Source organism: Haliotis rubra, unplaced genomic scaffold (genome assembly GCF_003918875.1).
Source record: "Haliotis rubra isolate DU_JTF1 unplaced genomic scaffold, ASM391887v1 Scf2244, whole genome shotgun sequence".
Lineage (NCBI taxonomy): Eukaryota > Metazoa > Mollusca > Gastropoda > Lepetellida > Haliotidae > Haliotis > Haliotis rubra.
Window position 1 is genome coordinate 20,357 of NW_025766275.1, and position 22,181 is coordinate 42,537.

Here is a 22,181-nt window from a genome sequence, read left to right on the forward strand (position 1 = left end):
TGACAAGGAATAAACTTGTCAGAGGGGTGGCAAATTCGTGATCATTTGTCGGACCCATTTTGTGGATACCTCGATGGCCAAGTGAGTTAGATTGCTCGCTGGTGATTAGGAACCTCACTCTGAGAGTGTTCGTTCGAATCCTAAACTGGACTTAACTCTAAAATGTACTAGTACCTGCACTTTACTGAGAGAAGATAATTCCATAAATATATTTCTATAATTACATAAACCTACAGGAATATCAAGGATAAACAGTTCAAGTGAGTGAGAAGGTGGTAGAATATGTTAAATGATAGGGAAAGAGGCATCCCTGAAACAGTGTGTATGTATCCTGAAGAAGTTGTTATAGATTGTCATAATTATATCACATTTTAATAAATGCCAATAAGCCATCTGAATTTAACACTGATTGCTGAATTAACAAAAAAATCATTTCAAACCCAACAGTCAAATACTGTTCAATTTCTGAAACGTGATATTTGGAGTAAAATTTGAACAGAAGTTGTGGAAAGGTTAATATTTAATTTTGTAAGTGAATCACAAAAAATGAATATGGCTTACAGCAATTTCCTTAAGACCTTGTCATCTCATAGATAGTAATATTTGAAAATAGAAATGAACCCTTATATCATGACATGTATTATTTCTCCCTATGATTGTATTACCTTAGCGGCATGTAGACACACATTTAGCCCGGAGAACGTATCAAGATGCTGCAAACCTGCATCTCCAGAAGATGAAACCAGACAGGGCTATTAGCAAGGCAAGAGCACTGGCCAGGAATGGAAGAAACATCAAATTAAACCACTGAACTATTTTTTAGTATATCTGTCCATATATAGACAGATAATACAAAATGTTTGACAAATGCAGAATAATTTTAGCATAATGGGAGCGTGCTGCATTCTATTCGTGGTAATAAAGCTTTGTTTCATACGACTGAAAACACGGATATATTTCAAAGTTTCCAACACGTATGAAAACTTCTCTTCAAGCGGAACAAGTTTATCGATTGACAACTTCTTCATTGCAATAGATGCGACGTTTCGGTTTAGATGCTGACACCATTATCAAAACATGATTATGCATAAGGAGAATATGTACATGAAGGATATTTGAGTTTATTCATTTGAAGAGGTTGATGTATAGGGTGATCACATTGCTGATAGTTGGTGTGTTTATAGACAATGGCATAAATCAAAGTTATTACATCCCTACAGCTTACTATGATCTAATAAAAGCTTATCCACAATAGCTCTTTCCTAACCTGTTGTTCATCTGTAGCCGTTATCTACAAACACACCAACTCTTCATCACAACAGTTCTTAAATGCCACGAAAGACAAAAGACCTTTCTTGAGGCGTATTTTTTCTCAATCTCGAATTAAGATAACGACAACGCACCAGCAGTTTGTTAATACGGATGACATAGTGATACCGTATTTCTGAAGCAGAACAACATGGTTTTAATCCACGGACGGACGCTCAGTTGAAACAGAAGCGTATGATGTTAGTCATCATGACGCATTGACACTCCAGGGTGACGTCAAGCATGCATCATAACTGTAACGGTCACTTTCATGGTCATGGTATCTCCTAAGTGAAACATAAATAAGACTTACCATTATTCCTGATCAGTTCAGAGATGTGATCAAAGACGTCATTGTCTGAACCCGTTTTCTCAGATGTGATGTCGCACCTTTCTCCAGTAATACCGTCTCTACATTCCACTGTACAGTTACCATAAGACAGGCAAGGTACAGACGTACACGTGAGGCATATCCTTGTGCAGTTACTACCACGAAACGACCCCATACAGTTATCACAATCTATGGTCGTGTTACACTGAAGACAGCTCCCATGACAGGTGTGCAGACACTGGCGCCCATAATACCCTTCCCTGCACCCTTGCAGACATTCTCCATCTTCCCTACCACATGTGAGGCAATTTGTATCTGATTGCTCACAGACTTGGCAATTATGTGGACATGTTTGATTGCACATTAGGCCATAGAAACCATGCAGGCAGCCCAGAGCACATGTTCCATTCTCTTCTAGGCAAGGCTTGCATGTTCCGTTTGATTCTGGACACTGCATACAGTTCTGTGGACATGACTGATCACATGCAACGCCATAGAACCCTTGATCACATCCTGTGGTGCATCTCCGATCCAGGCACACCTGACACTCTCTACTGGAACTGTTACACTGGCCACAGTCATCTGGACACATGGCGTCACAGGATCCCCCAAAGTATCCTTCCTTACAACCACTGATGCATTGTCCTGTCTGATGCTCACAGGGACTGTCTACTACTGCATCCTTACAGTGTTGAGCACACGCATTGCTACAATGAGTTCCCAGAATCCAGTGGCACACCCATCTTGACAAGTTCCATCGATGGAGCAGTTTCCGCCGTTACAATTCACACAGAGATCCTCGCATCTGACTCCAAATCGACCAGGGTCACATTTCGAACACTCACGAGTATTACTGATTGAGCAAGCAATGTACCTGTCGAGACAGTGTTGCTGACAGCAGCTTCCCGACCATCCATCAATACACCCCAGCAGGCATCTTGGGATGCTGGTTGTATTCTCGTAACTGAATTTGCAGTTCGCAGGGTCCCTACACGCTGAAAGTAGTACAGAAAGAAAGAAGCAGGATGTGTATCCCCGCCAAAACGCACATACAGCGATCCATCTAAAGTAATAATATCAAAATGAAGGGATGATAAAATTTCGTTTTCAATTAACACATTCTTGGCAACAAAGTAAGACCTAAATTGTTCATTGCAAACATAAAACGTGAAGAATACGGAGCTAAGAGATGCATTGTGAATATCTCGAAGACTTGTGAATATCTCGATGACATGTGAATGTGAAGACTCATGTAATTCAGAAGGTTCGCTGTAACTACGTGTTACTACATGCAACTGTCATATGACGGTCGGACGGCACTTCGAAAAAAATAACAGACTGAGCATGATTGTGCGTGTTCATGAATAATACATTCTTCTTTACAGTTGCCAGTATTTGTGTTTGGAATATGCACAATTCTGATGTGCCATTTTTGCTTTTACAGATACAGTTTTTTTCAATCAGTGTTCTAACTTTATAATAAGAAAAAGAACAGTTGCGTCAAAATGAAATCTTACATAAGGGTCTCTCAGTTAGCCTCTATATATTCAGCATCCTTCAATCACATATTTAAAAAGCACATATATTTGAAGAAAACATAATTTTCTTAAAAAGAATAGTGATACGTACCAAAGGTAAGTAAGATGATGTGAAAAATGATTGCAATAACTGTAGTTTGCCACATTGTTGCCACAACACAACACTACACTTCACGATCAATGTGCAATATGACTGTTATAAGCCGGAGAATGTCAGGGCCAATCGAAAGATAATGACTTTAAAATGCCATAGAACACCGTAACTCGCGTTTGTGTAATCAGTGTCAAAGGAAGTTAGGTAAGTATAGAGTGAGTAAGCGAGTTTAGTTTTACGCCGCACTCAGCAATATTCCAGCTATATGGCGGCGCTCTGTAAATAATCGAATCTGTACCAGACAATCCAGTGATCAACAGCATGAGCATGTATTCGCGCAATTGGGAACCGATGACATGTGTCAACCAAGTCAGCGAGCCTGACCACCCAATCCCGTTAGTCGCCTCTTACGACAAGCATGGGTTATTGAAGGCACATTCTAACCCTGACATGTGTGAAGCCCATTACTGGTGTCCCCCCGCCGTGATGTTGCTGGAATATTGCTAAAAGCGGCGTAAAACCAAACTCAGTCAGTCAGTCAGTCTAACCCTGACCTTCACGGGTCGATCACTAGAGTTGAACACATGTGAGTGGTCTGTATTAGTAATAAAACAGTGTTCGCGGAGAGATTAGCATGTTATAACTTCCATCTCTGCAGGAAGTATAAACAAAAGGTTCAGTATGAAGGAAGCCCTTAGATATCTGAGATCACATTCACAGTCATACCCACATAGCATTCAGACGTTGGCCAAACGCTGGCAATGGTTTTGCCAACACTGCCAACGTTGGGCCAACGTGCCTTTTCGTCATGTAATGTATATGCTCATAAGGAAGTACCTACTACTGAGAAAGGACGTGACAGGTAGGCTTTCATACAGCTCTAGGCTGCCATCGTTTCTCAGTTACTTACTATTCAATTAGAAGTGAAAACACAGAGTGAGAAGTCTTAGCAGAAAGGTACACAGAGTCCGTGGTCTAGACTACCCGTTGTCAGACTTCTATTTTTGTGGAAGCCGTGACTTAGTGGGTTAGATCGCTGTTGCTGATGGTGTGCGCTGGCGATTAGGTGTATGATTCTGAGAGTGATGTAATTTACTAAATTCTGTGCTTTACTGCGAAAGAAGAGGAAGAGGAAGATGGTTGACTTTTTTCACAGCTGTTTTCCCCCATTACACCATACGTAATTTGTTTGTGAAGATAGTCAAGACTGGGTATTCTTGAAGTTCTATATTGTAATAGCACTGTTACAACAGGCTCCTGTTTATGGTTGTCTTTTACTTGCTTCGGAACAATGTCAAATGGCATCAAACCAGTTACCATTATCAAATGAAATCCCTGCTTGAAGCGCTTGTCATTTGAAAATCTATGAAAACACTTGGAACTAAAGAAATACGAAATTATATCAAAAATATACATTCTTGTCACTCAAACGTTAATTTGAAACACCGTCTATCATACAACCCTTTGAAGGCTATAATGAGGCCTTGAATGAATTTCACATTGATCAAATACTATCTCAGCAACAGTTTTAGTATGCCCTTTGATATCTTAGTGAAAGGAACAATATAGTGCCTGAAAAGTTACTCCACACTGAATTTATTCGGCATCTGTCATACTGTCTGTGGACAAAGAGAAAGTCCCTCCTTGACTGTATACACATCGCAATAGCAATGATTTGAACGCCCAGTCAAAATCTGAGTGTACAACGGTACACCACTGACATCCTAGACAGGGTTGTACCATATTTCGACGGCCATCCTCGACACGCGAGACCAGAGTTCATCTACTGTCTTACGTTATGTTTGAATGGAGTTTTGACATTCTATTATTCCTTGAGGGTCAAATAATCCAGATAGCAAATTGAATTAAGGTTTGGATAAGTTCGTTAGCTTATGGTATTGGAAAAACATTGATGACAAATATGGAGTGTGGCTATACCTTTATCCATGTATATATTTAGAATTGTTAGGTTGGCTATTGACATTCCACATCAATTAATAGTATATCCATCTTTTGAATAATATCCTGTTGTTTTATTTAGATATGTGTTTTGGGGATAAAACAGTTGATACAAATTGGTGGTTTGATGTAGAATTTTCTGATCGAAAGCCAGCTGGTTCCTTTGATGTTTTTTCCATAACCTCCAACCAAGAATGCAAGTCTCGTAACGGTTATCTGAAAAAGCGCCATCATACCTATTATTACATACCCATTTTATTTTACCTGGCAATGCAACCATATTGCACTTCGATTTAATTAGTGTACGGTTGTGAAAGACGACGTGATCTCTGAATAATAAAGCATTTGAAACATAATAGGTGTTAAATAGGAGTTGTTTTTGGTCTTTTGTGATATATATACGTGATACGTCCATAGCGTGGAATAATACTCAGGTCACGGTAACCTAAATGCGGAATTTTTAACTAGTGACGTTCAGTGTTAGGTTAACAGTCTGTGCCATGAACTTGAATGCAATAAATATAGAATGTCATACGAGTGCATTGTGACCTTATGTAATGAACTCTACGGAAGCGTAGTAGGGCCACGGTGAAAAACAATTTGGGTCTTATTATCTCCCACGTAGTACTTAATATCTCCTACGTAAGACTTACTATCTCCTACGTAGGACTGAGTATCTCCTACGTAGGACTTAGTATCTCCTACGTAGTACTTAATATCTCCTACGCAGGACTTAGTGCCTTCTATGCAGGACTTTCTATCACCTACGTAGGACTTAGTATCTCCTACGTAGTACTTAATATCTCCTACGTAGGACTTAGTATCTCCTACGTAGGACTTAGTATCTCCAACGTAGGACTTAGTATCTCCTAAGTGAGTATCTCCTACGTAGGACTTAGTATCTCCTACATAGGACATACTATCTCCTACGTAGGACTTACTATATCCTACGTAGGAATTAGTATCTCCTACGTAGTACTTAATATCTCCTGTAGGAGATGATCGATATACGATTATATATATATCTGAAACAGTCGACTTAAATCCCCAGACACTCACACAATCTCCTGTTTCGCTGTTTCAGTCACTGTTAGAGTCTACAGTCATGTGTTTCATTTACTGTTAGAGTCTACTGCTATCATGTGTTTCATTTACTATTAGAGTCTACTATTTCCTTCACTATTAGATTCATGTGTTCAACTAATTGTTGCACATTACTGTGTTGGACCGACTGTTATACTTCACTGCCTTGCGTTCAGTTTACTCTACTATTATTAGTTAGTTCACAGTTATATGTTGCACTTTGTTACACTTTACTATTATGCGTTGGATATTTCAGATCTCCTATCGGTGGCAATCTATGCGTACGTATCCCCTTATAATTAAACAAATAACTATAATGACAATTCTTTGTTTTTTTGAATTTCGTATTGTTTTACGCCGCACTCAACACTTTTCCACCCCAGTCAAGTCAACCTGCAAACATTACAACAAAACGCACCATCCGTAAAATACCCGTAGTTAACAGCATGATTTTCAATTTTAGGCGTGTAGTGTCACAGAATACACAATTCACATGCAATGCACGTGAAAGTTTGCGATCAGATAGTCTCAATGATGGGTATTAAAGGTTGATCGTTGTCTGTCGATTATTCACTGTATTTGGAATATTGTTGACGAACACAAAATGCCACGTCTAAGTGAAGCCAACCGTCATATCGCCATTGGTTTGCTTGAAGCTAGCCAGTCTCAACGTGCAGTTGCCCGACGCATGAATGTTCACCAAAGCACCATTTCACGGCTCTGTGAGATATATCGCCGGCAGAATGCGGTAGCAGATTTCCCCCAATTTGGCGACCTCGAGCGACCACTGCGGCGCACGATCGCTACATCCGGGTACATCACCTGCGTCATCGAACAGCTACGGCGACCAGTACCGCTCGACAAATACCCGGATTGAGGAGGCACAGACCGTCAGGGACAGGTTGAGAGAGGCTGGTTTATATGCCAGAAGACCTTATTTTGGCCCTGTGCTTCGACAACAACATTGTCGACATCGAGTTCAGCACCAACGTTCAGGCCTGGAACCTACCGAATTGGCGTAGAATCTGGTTCAGTGATGAATCACGATTTCTATTGGAACGACGCGATGGACGTGAACGTTTTGCCGACGCTTGCGTTCCCCAGGTGGACAGATTCGGCCGGGGAAGTGTTATGATGTGGTCAGCGATCACATGCCGTAGGAGAAGTGATTTGGTGATGATCCAGGGCAACCTGACAGCTTAACGGTACTGTGACGAAATCCTACGCCCAAACCTCCTTCCAATCATTGATCGCCAGAGGGAGTTGTGTCAACAGGAAAATGCCAGGCCCCACACAGCACGTCACACTAGGGACTTCCTCCAGAACCACAGCATCAATTTGCTCCCCTGGTCCTCAAGATCACCGGACTTAAACCCGATCGAAGATCTGTGGGATGCCCTGGACAGACGGGTCCGACGCCGTAACCCTCAGCCCCAGACACTTCAGCAACTCGCACAGGCACTACAGGCAGAGTGGGCTGCGATTAGGCAACACGAGATTCTGAGATTTATTCGTTCGATGCCGAGGCGATGCCGTGCAGTTCTGGATGCCCACGGTGGTCACACGAGGTATTGACTTCAGCGCCACCACACGTCTCCATGTGACACTCAAACTGACTTTCCTCGAGTTGGTCTGCATTGACAGTGTGCAATTTTGCACTATTTTACTGACTCATAAAGCCTACAAGATGTTTCAAAATAAACATAAAAATACAGTTGAAATTCCTATATGCGTTTCTTTTTGGGAGAGTATATTAAGTACTACGTAGGAGATAGTATGCCCTGCGTAGGAGATAGTAAGTCCTACGTGGGTGATACTAAGTCCTACGTACAAAGTCCTACGTAGGAGATATTAGGTACTACGTAGGAGATATTAAGTCCTACGTAGGAGATAGTGACACACAAATAAAAATTCACCGTAGCCCTACTACGCTTCCGTAGAACTCGAAGATGCCTGGTGAGAACTCGTTTTTTTCTCCGACCATGACATCTTCTAGTTCAACACATAAGGTCTGGTGTATTTATTGTATTAAATAAAGAATGCATGTGTGTAGGAATCATGGCCACTTAGCCTACAATAGGGTTGTGTTCAGCGAAGCGTTTTCTCTATGATCACAAAGAAAGACGCAGAGAAAACGTCTCTTAAAATATTATTTTTGATTGTGATACAATAATACGCCTTATCTCGCATCCAAATTAATCTGTTTTAACAATGATATATTTAACAACATTATTTTAAACCTGAATACTATTTTCCTTTGCGTTACAAATATATGACATTGGATATTCAGTTAAAAGCGTGTACATACGGAAATCATGTATTGTGGGCTACTTTCAATAGTACATAACTAAATTTGGCTCCTTGAGTAAGCGAGAGAGTGAACGGTGCCTTAACCACACACTCAGCACAGTCAGCAACACTGTAACATTGTGTTCTGTCTAGAGCACCAGGGAGCAGTGGGGTAGCCTAGCGGTTAGAGCGTTCGCTCGTCACGCCAAAGACCCGGGTTCGATTCCGCACATTGTGTGAAGCCCATTTCTGGTATCCCCCCGCCGTGATATTGCTGGAATATTGCTAAAGGCGGCGTAAACCTCACTCATTTACTCTTGTCCACCAAATCTTTGGCAACCCCACAGAACAGATTCGTACAAAAGAATAGTTTCATCTTACATTTTACGCTCGTTCCTCTGATGTCTACCCACAGCATCGAACCAGTCAAAAGCTCATATCGCTTCTCAGAGTCCTATCTCTGTGATTATGTAATGAGTGCAGTCTTGGCCTTTACATAATTGCCAATTACAAAACTGTCCGATACTCCAGCCTCCCTCCCCCTGATTAATTCACTGGCAAATTTATCATGGCCTTAAGTTAGTTGTATGATCAGGTCTGAAAACATGGCCGAGGAGCGAGAGAGGGAACGTTGCTTGATTCAACAGTCATCAATACTGCATGCAACTGCACCATGGCAGTGTGAGCAAACCCGAGACAGCGTTAACCAAACATGTAAATCCCATTAATACCAATGTCATTGATAAAGTGATCAAATGTAACTTATGATATATTTAGTTAGAGTAGAAAAGTAGTCAGGTAAATTTTAGTGCTTTTGTTGAGTCCCATCTGGGATTAGAACTCGGCGGACGTGGTTTCGAAGCCCGTATGGGACAAAATGAATGACAACCCGCACCCCCACCAGTCGCCAGTCTCCAGAACAAACCGGGTGACGCCCCTTTTTAAACCATTGCCACCTACCTCTGCCAGTATAGCCGGTGGAGTGTTGAGTGAGGAAATGATCTCATTGTGTTTTGATGTAATAAGTCTCACCTTCCTTCTTCTTTGTTATTTACTGGCAGACGAGTACAACAGAATTAATTGGTTGGTTGGTCTGTTGTTAAACGCCGCACCCGGCGGCGGTCTCCAAATACTCGAGTCTGGACCAGACAATCGAATGGTCAAGTGCATGAGCGTCGATCAACGCAATTGGCAACCGATGACATGTGTCAATTAAGTCAGTAAGCCTGACCACCTGATCCTGTTAGTCGCCTCTAAGACTTATTCTAACCCGGATCTTCACCATTACTGATAACTACCAATTGCCGCTCCCTACACTATTCCGCCAAACACATCTATACCATGGTACCGTTGTCAAGCAGGAACATTCCGACACAGAGTCTTGCGCCGTTGTCAAACAAGAACATTCCCAAACATATTCGTGTACCTTTGTCAAGCAGGAACATTCCGACACAGATTCTTGCACCGTTGTCAAGCAGGGTCAATCCGACACCGATTCTTGTACCGCTGTCAAGCAGTTATGTTCATATTTGACAACGGGGGGTAAGCCCTTGTCATGTGATTCGTTATGCTATATTATGTTTACTGTTTTATGTTTACTGTGTGTTGCACGTGTTTTCGTCTTCAACATCAGGATATTATATTAGTTGCGATGTTTTTAAATAGAGCATTCATGTATATATGTAAAAGGCTTGTAAATGGCTTACAGCCATTTTATGTCAATGTATGACCTTACTGTACTGAAGCAGGTATACATACAAGACAACTTCGACTTTTGCGGAAACTTCAGAGCAGTACTATGGTGTTGACTACTTCCAAAAACGTCGGGGCGAAGTTAGACTCGAACCCATAATCAAGAGTTAAAACAGAGTTGCCAACCGATTGCCACGCCTTAAACTACCGGGCAAACCGTGTATATTGCTGCAATGAATGACGTTACTGATTAATAGTCTCCATTTCTGTGTTTATTAAACGGGCAGTCTTTATTAGGAATTAATGAATATTCATTAACGTTTATGGAGGTTTAAACACAATATCAAGTGCTCAGATTTGGCATACGTCCGCTACACAATGTAAAATCGTAGCTGGAAATCACTCAAGTTATCTGACCCTTAAACATCTAATAGGTTAAACAACAGACCTGAGCACACTATTCAAATTCTTTGCGGTTACAGCAAGCCTCGGTGATTAGGGGCAAATTCTAATCTGGGTCTCATTCAAAAGACAGAGACATCCCTTCCTGATGTAAGTGAACATTGCTTAAAGACATACTTTTAGTCACTGGTTTGTCAGGGCGTGATCACAGGTTAACCGCTATGGATAAGAGTATCTCCCTGGATTGAGCAATATCATTGGTTCGAACCCCTACAGGTTCAAAGCAAAATACTTTAAAAAATCTAAGTCGTATTTGTGATCGTGTCAAGGAATTAATATATTCTTTAAAAAAGTAGCGGAACTTTTCTTTTTCTTCATTCACGATTGACAAAAGCGGGAGATATATCGGAGTCAATCAATGTTGAACTGATAATAATGAATGTTTTGAGAGTACATCACCACTTGCCCTTCCTTATGGCCATAGTTGTTTGTACAGTAATCACTTTTAAAAGATGATCGGTGTATGACGTGAAATTTGCAAGCATTTTCACTCAGTCGTGTGTGTGATTCCACCTAACACCAAACACTAACAGCTGTGTGATCAACAGATGCAAACTGATAGTGAAATGTAATGGTCTACAGTGATTTATTGACCTTCTTGAAAACCGTCAAAATCAAGTATGACATCCCATGCACTTTATGGGGCTACTGCGTTGTGCACGTACAACCCATGCGTTGTGTTTAGGGATGGTGATTTTAAGAAATGGTGGTACGTTTATGAGATGTCTCTCTAAAAACTAACGCTTATACTTCCTATCCACACTGAACGTTCAGGTACCCCTACGTCTTTAAAGAGTATATGACAAAAGGAGTTCGCGAAAGTTTCAGCACCTAATATAAGACAATATTCAAATACCCATGATTTCAAAAGCTCTATATATTTCAAGAAGAGACAATTGTTCCCGGCAGAGAGAGATATAATATATCTATGACTCCTACGCACTCTTGGTGTAATGACGCAGCAGCCAATCAGACATTGAGAACAGTGTTTGTACCTTTACCACGATACCGCTTCGAAATGTGTGTATAAATAGTTATAAGGCATCACAGTTCCTTCAATGCTCGCGTCCATCTGTAATGTTTTATGAAGCTCATTATAACGACAAACTTTTCCTTTGGTCATCTTCAAAGGATGATTTATTTATTTAATAAAATTGGCATAGAAAATTACAGCATATCTATACAAAAGCATCGAATTATATGTATTGAAAAACATTGCTGTTGGAAAATGATAAATGAAAAGCATTCTACACCAAGTCTGGCCAGAACCATTTACCTTCTTTCATCACTCAAATCAGCTAGTTGCTGGTGTACCAAAAAATAATTAATATGTGCATATTGTTTACAGGGCGCTTTTCATTGATATAGTTTGACGACTATTCACAGGATAACTTTGCTAAATCCCGCAATTTATATGATGCTGTCACAAATATGTATCATATGGAAAGTGTTTACTAGAGTTATGTAAATTAATGAATATACATATTGGGAATGGTAGAATTTTGCCCGATTTTCAAAAGTACATCAACCTCATCTATTGTATAAACAACGCATTCCCTATCTACTGTAACAACAACTCCTGCATATATTCTCTCAATTTGTTACTCATGTATCACTTGCTTGACAACGACATTAGAACCTATGTCGAAACGTTGCCTCCACAGAATACAAGAAGTTGTATGTCCATAATAATTGTCATTATTCTTCATGGAAAAATCTAGCATAGTTGTTTTTAGAAATGGGGTATAGTGGCACATTCTAAAAAATGGTCATTCCGTGGCAAAAATATGAATGTTGTTCATATTATAAATATTAGGGTCTTTTCTTTTCCAGTCGATTAAACTGGTCCATGGCATGTAAAACCGTTTTCAAACTTTTCAAAGTTAATAAGTTTATTTCATTTGATTCTGCTTGCTTACTTTTTGACACTAAAATAGCACCAATTCTGTTATATGGATCAGATATATGGGTAGCAAACAATTTCGAAGCCATTGAAAATGTCCATGCATCATGTTTTAAAAGATTTCTTACCGTAGGTAAATTAGCTTCCAATAAAGCCATACTTGGCGAAACAGGACGTAATAACATGCATATTGAGAATCAAATGAGAGTTATTAGATACTGGATTAAACTTATAAGAATGCCTGATTATCGCTACCCCCACTAAACCTATCAACTATTGTTACCACTAGATAATTGTAGAAAACATTCATTGGCTTCAGATATGAGAAATATGTTATTTTCATGCGGGTTTTCTTATGTTTGGTTTAAGCAAGATTTTGGTGATATAAATATTTTTGTCAACATTTAAACAACGAATAAAAGATATTTATAGACAGTTTTAGAAAAGATAATAATACATTGGAAGATTTATTATGTTCTTATTGTTCTTCTGGTAAAACTGAAGACGAACACCATTTATTTTTTGTCTGTGAGGCCTTCTCTGCCTGCCGAAAGAAATATTTAAAATGCTCTAATGATGCCCCACAAACCATATACAATGTACTTAATTCTAATAATGCTGATATTATCCAATCTGTTGCCATTAATAAAACATTTGATGTCCATCCGTAAATCACATGTTAAACCATAATTTCATGTGACGTGACCAATAGCTGAAATTGAGCAACTTCAATTGTACTTTGGGCCACTGGGCCTTAACTACTGAATAAAACATGTCTGTGTGTCAGTGTATCCAAAGTATAGTGAAACATAGTCCTCCTGTTATTGTATACAAAGATATCTACAAAGCATTTTACACTATAATATACAACTGTTACCTGAAAGTCAAGGTAACTAATTCATTCCTGTATACTTCAATACATGCGACAAAATCCTTTCCAGGAGAGTGAGTGAGTTTGGCTTTACGCCGCTTTTAGCAATATTCCAGCAATATCACGGCGGGGGACACCAGAAATGGGCTTCACACATTGTACCCATGTAGGGATTCGAACCCGGGTCTTCGGCGTGATGAGCGGACGCTTTAACCACTAGGCTACCCCACCACCCCCTTCCCAGGAGAAATCCCTGCTGCTAAAATGAGCGTCGATTGTACAATTATGCCTCTATCATGAGTATATATTTCTTTCAGCAGTAGTTCGGGTATATTATGTTGTTTGTAAACTAGGGTCAGACAATCCAGTGACTGTCACCATGCGATAGGAAAATCACTCTTAATTGTCTTTTAGATAAAACTGTTTCCAAGTTTAACCTTAAAGTTGTCCTTTACCAAGTTCAAATTTCATAAAGACATCGTAAAAAAGAATGTAATTTTTTAAAGGTCACAAAAAATCAAACATAATTAAAACACAATTATCACTTATTCATGACATATAATATACATTGCTCGTTATGAAAAAAAACATATAAACAAAATTATAAGCGTATAATGGCATTATCACTTATTCATGACATATAATATACATTGCTCCATATGAAAAAACATATAAACAAAATTATAAGCGTATAATGACAAATCAAAAGTGCAATATTTTGTACTTGGGTTTACATCCCAAGAAACGAAGCAGCCGGGATACCGAACCCAGTCAGAGCGGGTGGGTGTGCATTCAAGTGTAATATAGTAGATTTGTCATGCGCCAAAACTCCAGGCACTTGGTGTCTGCTCATGGCGCTACACAAAATTAATAAAACCCACTGCAGTAGAGGTGCTATATTTTCACTGGTATATCAATTCTTATAGAACTTTTGGAAGAGATGAGTCTTTAGGCAGCTTTTAAAGTTTGTCAATGATGAAGTGTAACGGCTGGTTCATGTGCAGATGTCCTCACGGCTCACTGTGTGTGTATTTATAGAGATGTTGGTTTTTGTAAATACATTCTCATTTTTTGTGTATAACATTAGCAATCAATAGACATCATAACATGTCATGTGTACAAGTATCACACCTGCCTGTCTGTGTAATTACATAACGTGACAGAGACCGAACTCGGGCCATAAATCAATGCATTTTGTTTATGGTGCATAGCCTGATAGGTGTTAAGTTCAAATTGTATGTGGTCAGTGATCGAAGCTGTGTATTGCCTATTGTCATTAGCAGACGTGTGGGCAGTTTTGTCTGTGACAACGACATGTCTATATCACAGTTAGAAATTCTGTCAACGCTAAATAATGACATTGCTTTCAAGTATCGAGCTGAGAAAGTGACTCGGTAAGAAGACCGTGTGGTGAAATAGACAAATGAAATTATATAAACAGTTAAATCAATAATCTACTGTCATAACATATGAAAAGCTCGCGCCTGTGAAATATCAACAAAACATTGGAAAATAGCTCACACCAAAACCCATCACCGAACAACCCGCTTCCAAGCTGCGTGAACCTATTTCACTGCGCATGTGCTATGAGCGCAGGCCAGCTGTTGAAACCACTTCAATTCCCCAAAGCGCTGGGGGAAAATTAGTGAATCGTTTGAACTACGATTTCGCACGTTTTTTTTCATCGCGTTATTTTCAACTTTATAAGTTGAATTTGCATTTTTGATGATTCCATACCGAAAGGTATCAGAATCTGCAAAGTTGTGTTTTACGTTGCATATGTTAAGTAAAATTAATATTTTATCCTGACTCATGGTCTTTTGCTTATCTCCCTTTCCTCCTCGAATGGTAGTGGAACACTTGAATCCCTTGAAGTTCCCGAAGCGGACGTAACAATACACTCACCCACGAGTTACCTCCCTTTGCCCTTTCCCGCGAAAACCATTCATGTGACGTGCCTTACTTGTCACTCTCTCCTGATTTTCTGCCCATGCACTTGGATCTGCTGAGAAATCTCAAGTGTTTTCAACGGGGAGGCTAGGAGGGCTTCTTCGTCATGAGTCAGCATAAGTATAAAATATCAATTTTACTGAAAAAAACAACATAATTTTCCTTTTCCTGACTCATCATCTTTGCTTATAGAATCCGTCGGAATAGGTGGTGGGTCAAGCCACTGGATTCAACAGCTGTCCTTTGATACGTCCTGTATCCCCCCCATGGGAACTGCGAACGGCATTTCCGTGATCCAATTCTTCCAACTCCGTTTTTACTCTGGGGGACCACTTTCTTGTCTTACTTCCATCTCAGACAAGTTGAATCATGTTGATTCATGTGGCTACAGATAAACCAGTATTCTTCTATTACTAGATATCTTATAACAACCCATAGATTATGATAAGATCTTTATCATAAATGAGTTGCGGCCCCTTTACGTACAGGTAAGGTTATTACCCGTACACGATCTTTAATCACTCATGCTAGCCTGTCCTAGACTGTGCTCATGGGCTTTCAAGCTAGTATTTTTCCTTAGTAAAAGTTATCTACAAGTCAATGTGATAAAGGGTGACATTTTCCAACTCAGCGCCTTTGTTGGTATAGAGCAATGTCCATGCAGAGCTAGTGTTGACGCTAGTTCTCTGACTTCTTGTGGGTTGGAAGCTCTGGGAGGTTCTAGTCCTGCTGCTTTATAGGCTCTCAATAAAACGGCTCTCATCCAGAACGATATGGTCGTTTTTGAGACTTCTGCTAAAGTCTGTGTTGATACTGGGATGAACAGGCGCTTAAATTTTAGTCTCCTCGTTTCAGTCTTTTGAAAATATATTTTCAGGGCTCTGACTGGACACAAGGATAAGTCCTCTATATCCTGTGGACCAAGGACTGTAGACAGCGCTGGTACATGGAACTGTCTATCTGGTTGACCAGGTAGTTGGTTTCTGGCAATAAAGTCCCATCTAAGTCCTAGATGAACTGCATTATATTGCCCTCTGTCGAAAGTAGTTGGACCAAAGTCCAGCGCATATATCTCCGATATGCGAGCTGCTGTGGCTAACGCAAGTAGGAACATTGTCTGTGTAAGCAGCTCGAGTGTAATCTGATCTAGTGGTTCGTAGACATCACTGGTAAGATGACGCAGAATTACATTTAGATCCCAGGCTGGAAATCTAAATTTCTTTTGCTGGTCCTCCAGCTTAAAACATCTCAGCAGAGCAAGTAATTCTGGTACTTTCATCAACTTGATGCCTGACTTCATAGTAATCACTGTACTGATCGCAGCGAGGTATGTACATAATGTCGAACCCTTCAGATGTCTAGTCTGTCTCATATGGCATAGATATTCCGCCACTTTAGGATGAGTGGCTATCATCACAGTAAAGCCTTTCCGCCTTGCATAAGTGTCAAACTTTAGCCATTTGTCTTCATATAGGCTACGAGTGGATCTGCGTAACGCTAGCTTTACTGCTTTGGCTGCCCTGGCGGAGTATCCTCTTTTCTTCAAGCATGTTTTGATACTATCCTATTAGGTCTGGGAACCATGCTCTCGCTGGCCAGTAAGGCACGGCCAAAGCGTCTGAGTCTGCTTGATCTTGAACAGTACTTTTGGCAGTAATATCGTGGGTGGAAAAGCGTAGCCGTTTAATCTTTCCCACGACATGCTCAGTGCATCTGTTGCCCAGGCTTGAGGATCTGGAACTGGTGAGACAAACAGGTCTATGCAAGGGGATGCTATCTCCCTATGTTCCGAAACACTTCTGGATGGAGCATCCATTCCGCAGGTCCGCCCGGAGAGCGGAAGGTCGCAGGTTCGATTCCCGACCGCGTCATACCAAAAGACGTTAAAATATGGTACTTGTTGGTCCCTGCCTGGCGCTCGACATTAATGGGTACAACAAGGACTGGTCGGCTTCGCTGCGGCATGGTATCTCAGTGGGCTATCACTATAAAACCAGCTTAAGTCTGGGCTACTACAAGCAGCCGCACATACGCATGCACACGCATGCACGTCGTCATATGAGCGAAATATTCTCAAGCACGACGTAAAACCCAATTTCACTTCACCTCACCTCCATTCCGTAGGTGACGGGAGCAGTGGTCTTGAGAGAGCGTCCGCCAGTACTTTCTTGGCTCCGGGTATGTGACACGCCTTTATTGAGATGTTTGCTTCCTAAGTTATCTGGAACAACTGGAAAGTGAGCTGCAATAGGCTTGGAGACCTTGTGGTTCCTTGCCGGTTTATGGAGAACGCTACTGTAGAGTTGTCCGTATGTATCATCAACATCTTGTTGTACAGCAAGCTCGACCATAGTTGTAAGGCGTTGATCACTGCTTTCATCTCTAGCAGATCGATGTGCAGTTTCTGTTCTATTTTGGACCACTTTCCCGAGGCCTCTTGATCGTTGAGATGCGCACCCCATCCTTGCATCGAGGCATCTGCGGAAAGATGCGTGTCGAAGGCCGGCTCTTGTAAATAGGTCCCTTCGCAAACGTTCGACCTGTGTGTCCACCACGGTAGATATCTCCTGAGGTTTCCCAGCAGCAAGATAGGGTCGACGCTGTCTAAATGTTTTATCAGGAACCGTTGCAGCGGTCTTAGTTGTAACCTTCCTGTGCGCGTCAAGTCCTGTGCCGAGGTTAACAGACCGAGTAGCACTTGCCATGTTCGTAGTGTTAACGGAGAGATGACTGCTTTGTTGAATCATGGCTTATATTTTGACCCAATGATCTTCTGGGATCACAATTCAATCCTGTATTGTGATAATTCTTATTCCCAGCAATTGAAGATCTATATTGATTCTAACTCCAATTTCCATCAGGTTCACTAGCCATCCTAGTTGCCTGAGCAACTTAATTGAGAGGTTCATCTGCTCTCTGAGTTGATTGGCACTTTGAAGAACCTATATGCCGTCCTCCGGCTAACCGGCACTGCTTAGATCTCGATGTTGTAAATAGGTGCCGATAGGCTTGGTTATTCGTATGAATAATCATAGAGCCTACGATATTCCAAACGATAGGACGTTCCATTGGAAGTGCTAACATCTGATTGCAGTGATGATACATCATTTTCCCCCTTATATACGCAGGCGATCTGCGTGACATCGAAGCGTTGTCTATTTATAGCAACTATCGGCGACTTCTATCAACGACAACTTCCAAAATAAACATCGTTTATCCTGCTGTCAAGGCTGGACATCTATTTGATTTCCATGATGATAACAGGTCGTAGTTGTATACTGTTTCCAAGGCTGCCGATGAAGTATTCCCCGTACCACGGGTTTGTTTACAATGCGAAACCATGCTGGAGCCTGCTCTGTCAGTGGGAGGCGTTGTCTGACGTGGAACAATCAGCTTCAAGCATGGCGTCACCGGTGTTGTAGCCAGTTGGCCTCCATAAAATCTGTGAGTGAAAGCGCGTGTAATCCTACGCCGCTCATATAAGCCTCCTGACTAAGTGTTGCTTTTAGTGTAAATCTTGTTAAGTGATATGAATCACTTATTCCGAGCATGACGAAAGAGGCTGTCAGGCCGTATGTCTGTATAGATCTAGTTGATAGGATATAATTCCTAATCCCCACGCTGAGTGACGAGTGTTAATACGATCATCTGTACGTCCGTTCAAGAAACTTGAAGGCGTTGTTAACCTTAAACCCTTTCCAAAGGTCGTCTTAAGATTCAGCAGTACTTGATATATCGCTTCATAAGTGATATCATATTGGAGTCGAAGTCATCAGTGTATATGCAGTTCGTCTCTGTTGGGTTTGGGTAAGTGAGTGAACGACAATATCCGCTGGCCATCTGCTACCCGGTATAAGACCTCAGCATCCGTTTCCATCATTGCTTCGTTTTATTCAGCCAAATTGTAATAGAGACGACGTCAACATCCTGCCTGTTGATGTAAGGATTTGTTAACCCTAGGGTTTGCGAACCCTGTAGATGTCTACGTTGTTGTTATCTGCTTGTAGATTTGAGAGTTCTCGAACCTTGTAGATGTCTGTAGCTTTCTCAAAGATGTGCGTTAGCAATCCACGTTGTAACTTATGAGTCTGGGAAGACGAGGTCCGTTTGCAAGTTCGAAGTCTCCTGATTATTAGAGCTAGATCTCACAGTTCATTCATCTGCGAACCTGTTCCCTTCTCGAACCTTCATCGTCGTTTCGCGAACCTCTATCTGAAGATTCCTCCCTATGGGAACGTCTATCTTGAGAGTGTTCTGTCTGCGAACCTCTATCTGTGGATACATCGCTTTGAGAACCTTGTGAAGTGCGCTATCTCTTCGCGAATGTTTCGCGAACTTCTGGTCTGTGCAAAATATGAGATCTCAATTCTAGAGAGGCTAGGTGTAGGAGCAGTTCTCCAACGCTGAGGGTTCGCAGTGGAAGCCGCCGGTGCTGAAGGTGAGATGGCTGACTTTGTGTGCTTTGCTAGGTGCCCCTGTGTGGATTTAGATGGGTTGACTTGACTTCCCTATTGCTGTATAGTGAGTGTGATGTCAGCCATGTTGTAGCTTCCATGCGCTCATCAGCGACAAGTGTCCTTCTCAAGTTTTGAAGTGTTTTCCTTTGCAATAAGCCCTCGCACCAAGACGTAAGTTGATTTACAGTGTTATAGGATTCATTCCTCGTATTCTTACGATAATTATTCCATGGTATCTTCAGTGTATTTTATGCATTTAGAAGAAACATGCATCTCCGTAATTTGTGAGGCTCTATATAGGTAGGGTAATGCTACGCAGTAATAAAAACGTACATGTCTGAAACAACTTAGAACTGTTCATTTTGATAGGCTCTATACAAGTGGACTTAACATTGGTATTTATATATTTTATAGGAATTTATCGTTGTTTATGAAACAACTTAGAACTGTCATGGCATTTTGATATCACGTCAAAAATGTTTTAATTCAACCAGTAAATAAAGGCTCAATGTGTGGTATTGGTGTTTTGTGCACAATTTAGTATAATTTAGCTATAGGTGTGATTACACTCATTCAATGTACACGAATATCACATATTTATAGTTCCTTTGTTATTTTAGCAGCTTTTACCACGACCACACATGATCGACCTCTTCACCCATGCATAGAGTTCTCATGATCGTACTTTTGGTACAAATAAAGGCAATCAATTGGTTAAACTAGCTGTTGAAGATTAAAATTCGATTTCTTTATAGTTGTAGAGAACATGTCTACCATCGATAAGTTGCTATCGGGAAGTTGAAATCATTCCTTTTGTCATACAAACGTGTGTAGAGATTTTTTTGGTAACATTGCATCTTTATGCATATATTGAAATAAGGAACACACGAGGAGGTCTCACTTGTCTCCTTTATAAAGGCCAATCAGTGGACAGAAACTGGTTATGTGATGGTTATTGAACATACTGGATCGTCGATGTACTTGTAGCTTAAGTTACGTTTCTTGGCTAGAGTACCATGTTTCAATTTTGCGAACCAGCAGTTCACAAGCATAAAGAAACAAAGAGGGAAATACAATTGGTGCCTACGTCTTCTCTAAATGTTTACCCCCAAATGTTACAAATATGTTGTCAATGAGGAACACCACAATTTCACAGATTGCTTTCTCAGTAAACTTTATGTGTTTAAAAATATACGCATGTTTTAATAGGTTTGTAAATGTGGCCCGAGGTACGAGGACGTGAAGATGAAACCGGTAAACCAGTGTAGCTACAGCGCAAAACGCAAAACAAGGACCGGGTCCTCAGCCAGCAGCTACTACTGATATTCTCTTAAGAACAGCTTATGTTTCTCTTGCTATGGAGCTGGCATTAGGTATCTCACTCTATTTCAGTAAGCAGTAATTGTGAAAGGACGTATCATTTGCACAAACTCATTGACCGACTGACTGACTGAGTTTGGTTTTACGCCGCTTTTAGCAATATTCCAGCAACATCACAGCGGGGGACACCAGAAATGGGCTTCACACATACTCTTTGAGGTTTGAAAGGAAAACAAATAGGGAAAGTAACTTTTGTAAGGATCCACCTATGTTGAGTTCAGGTCACTTTCTTACATTGATATATGACTATCGAAAAATGAGCTCTAGCTCTTACATCATTATTTTTGAAAAAAAGACTTGATTACGAATTTTTGTCATTAACATACACAAACAACGATAGAAAGTGTAACCAAAGTAAAAATTGCAAGGACTGACCTGTGACATCATTCTCCTGTTTGTGTCCTGTCCTTTTTGAGTGAAATGTCCTGCCAATAAATAAGAAATATAACTATTTGAAATTGCAAGTTTCATGATGGTTTCGCGATAAAAAGGAAAAGCTGTCTGCTGATACACAATCGTTTTCAAAATCTGATATTCAACAGACAAAAGAAATAAGAGTTAATTGCACGAATCTTAATGTGGCATAAGCATATGTTATGAATCACTATCAAGTAAGTAATGACACAAGTCAGTTGATCAGCTTAAAAACAAGGGAACATACGGGAAAAGTAGAAATGGGTAACTGCATTTATAATCCATTTGTGGCTGATGCATAATTGATTTCAAATATTCACCATAAAACTATTTGAATGTTGTAACCGTGAAAGACACAATGATGAAATATCTTAGGGAATAAGAGTGATATGAAATGTTCATCCTCGATTGTACAAAAGGCTGTAGCTGTATATAATTTTCAACAAAAAC